We start from the raw sequence: 3,556 nt of genomic DNA on the forward strand, positions 1-3,556 counted from the left end.
GCCCTGGCGGGGCCCTGTGAAGGCAGCCCCTCTCTCTGGCGGGTGTGCAGCCTCACATGTATGAATACACTCTACCATGATAAAGAAAAAGAATTTGGATACAATATTTCACTCAAGGAAATACTTGCTTAATTTTCAGGAACAACAGTGGTCATTTTAACAGAGATTGCTGAAAATTACTTGAAACATGTAGTAAAAATATTCCATTGGACTTTAAAGGTATTAAATACATATTTTAAAAAGAAGATAGAAAAATGTGGAAAGTGCAAATTGTGATGACAGCAGCAAGCTTTTTGTTTAATTTTTTGACCCGTTTGTGTTCAGAAGGGTCTAGAACATCGTGTTGTGACCATGCGGACAGCGGTGCAGGGAGGGGCCGTGCGGGCCGACCCTGTGGAGGCTGCTCTTCTCCGTCTCCTGTGGTGACTCCGGCCTCTCCCAGACCTGCTCGCTCAGTCCTGCGTTCCCCTCTGCACACACAGCTGCCCCTAAACGATCCTGGTGGGCACAGCTCAGACCCTGTGGGATCCAGGTAAACTCAATCCAGGGCCAGTACTGCCCGGTCCACGTGTGTTCTACGGGGAAACTAATGGAGATATTTACAGGCCACACATCTGCGGCCCACGTTTTCTGACCACACGTCTGAGTACTGAAGGCGTTTCTCCCGGATAATGTCTGTATCGGTCCGTCCCCGCGTGTGCGAACCATGAATGGTGCTTGAATCCAGCAGGATCTGTTTATTTCCCAAATCACTGTGTCTTGATCAAATAGGATTCATGTGTGCGTGTCTTACCGGAGACGTCCCGGGCCGGATGCGGCCCTTTCCCTGACTGCCTGGAGTCAATGGGATCCAGGCCTTTTCCAGCGGAACAGCTGTGGCTTGGGGAGGCTCCAGGTGCTTTTCTCACTGAATATTTGTGGGATTGGCAGAGTCCTGGGTATTTCCTTTGCTTTCTTTTGCCTGAAATTATTATAACATACACACACACACACACATACATATACACACACACATATACACACATACACATACATATATACACACACATATAGATATATACATGCACATACGCACACATATATACACACATATACACACACAAATATATATATATATACAAACACACACATACACACATATACACACAGAGTATACACACGCACATATACACACATATATACACACATATATACATACACATATACACACACATATATACACACAGACATATACTATATACACATACACACATGTATACATACATACATATATACGCACACACATATATGTACACACCCATATATCTATACACACATATAAACACAGAGACATACATACACACAAATACACATGCACACATATATACACACAAATACACATGCACACATATACACATACACACATATATGCACATACACACATATATACACACATACACATACACACATATATGCATATATATATATATATATATACACACACACACAGAGACATATTTATATATATATATATATATTTCAGTGAGCTTTGCCATTTCCCAGGAAACAGATCAGTCTCTTTAACTTTGCAACAAAGAGCAGCAACACCGAGGAAATGCAGGCAGGATTAAATGCCATTCATTGTTCTCTTCGCTTGCTCTATCCTTCATGCTGTCATAACAAAGACATGAACATACTCAAACTTTCTCTGTGTAAAAGCAAGTGGATTGCCTTCCCTTCCCACCTGAGGAGTAACCTGCCCAGAGGCGTTGCTCCGTTGGGGGGCGTCACACCTGCTCTGGTTCCGCTAGTGAAGAACCTGCTGGGCTGGACTTTGATTTCTGATGGACGGACGGAGTCAGTCGCCCCAGGTCTGGCGGTGCACAGAGCCAGTTAGAAAATGGTGTGTGGTTTTGGTTTCCACATCTTATACAATGCATAGGAAAATTGGAAGGAGTTCAGAGAATAGAAACAAAGTGATTAAAGAGTTGGGGGAAATAAGGAGCAGGGATTATTTTATTTTAGGAAAAGCTTTCAGGGAAAGCGAGATGAGGAGTGTGCCAAAGACAGAGCTGGGGGAGGCAAAACTTCGCGGCTTCGCGGCTGAGCTGATGTGATCGGCCTTCCTAGGCCGCCCTGGGTCTGGTGGAGGAAGAGGGGAAGAGTGAGTCTGCCTCATTCTTTACGGGGAAGGAGAATAAGCCAGTGGGGAGATGAAAGGGGAAAGTTAGACAGAGATTACTTTAGGGCTCTACCTCAGAGCTACTGCACTAGTCTTCAAAAGCAGCAACGACTTTAGTATTTGTCATTCTCTTATTATTATTATTATTATTATTATTGTTATCAGAGGGTCTTGTGCTGGCTGGAGACAGAGAGGCAGAAAGAGAGGGAGAAAACGCTCTCCCAGTGGGACGTGGCCACAATGCTATCGTTTTCCCATTTCTTCATGTTGTCACAATTTGGGGGCACACACATGCACCTCATGGGCTTTTCAAGCCACTGGGGCCAGGATTCAAACCATGGTTGGCCATATGGGATCTGGCTCCCTTAACCACTAGGTTATGGAGCAGCCTCAGTGTATGTAATTCTTGACCATTTCAGCTTCTATTGGATTTGAAACTATAAACTGGGAGAGAGCAGGTCTGAGTCTACTTAATGACAAGCCATGTTACAGTTCCTTCTGCCATCTGATGAAATGTTGATGTAAAGAAGTTATTAACTGGTTTTTCTCCATCTTCCCAAAGAATCAGGAGAAATAACTACATAAGAGTCTTCAAGAAGGTCACGGAAAAATGCACGTTATGGAACATGAATTTCAATTTTTTTTTTTTTGCACCAAAAGAAAATCATGCTTCAATTTCATTTTCCATGATCTCTCTCTCTCTCTTTTTAAGGAGAGATTTTTGCTACAGGGCATGTGTGCTCGTCAGAGAGCCAGAAAGCGAGAAAGCACCCCCTGGGGGGATGGCCATGCCGCAATCACTTCTCCATTCTCCTCTCGGGATTCTGTGCACGCACGCACACGCGCCCACACGATTGCTGTGGTTAACTACATGGCAGTCCAGGCCACATAACCAGGATGCCGTCTGCTGGTCCCTGAATGCTTTTTTTTTTTTTTTTTTTTTAAGTTTATTTATTTCTTCCATGATACCAAGAGATAGAGAGAAACAGAAAGGCAGAGATAGGCATCTCCACTGAGGGCTACCCCCTGAGGGCCACCCCGTCTCAGCTGGCTCAGGTCATAGGCACACATAAGCCTGCCTGCTCAGCGAGGCCCCGGGAAGTGAGCCCGGAACTTTTATGGATCGGATTGTGTCACTGTTGGGCCACCGCCTGGCCCTTCCATGAACTCTTTGAAGTGCTGTCGTAGGTCAATATCCCAGAGACTGATACTGTGTAAAATGGAATCAGACCCCAGAGAGCTGAGGAAATCTAGTGGACATGTGTGGAGTGAGTTCGCAACATGAAAACAGAAGGAAGAGCCTGTCATCCCTCTGGATGACTGAGATCTACGGAGAAAGGTGGACCTGACTACCAATTACGGCCTCTGTCCTGTCCAAGAGTCTGGTTTTAAGAC

The sequence above is a fragment of the Tupaia chinensis genome, unplaced genomic scaffold (assembly GCF_000334495.1).
Source record: "Tupaia chinensis unplaced genomic scaffold, TupChi_1.0 Scaffold148680_1, whole genome shotgun sequence".
NCBI classification, from domain to species: Eukaryota; Metazoa; Chordata; class Mammalia; order Scandentia; family Tupaiidae; genus Tupaia; species Tupaia belangeri.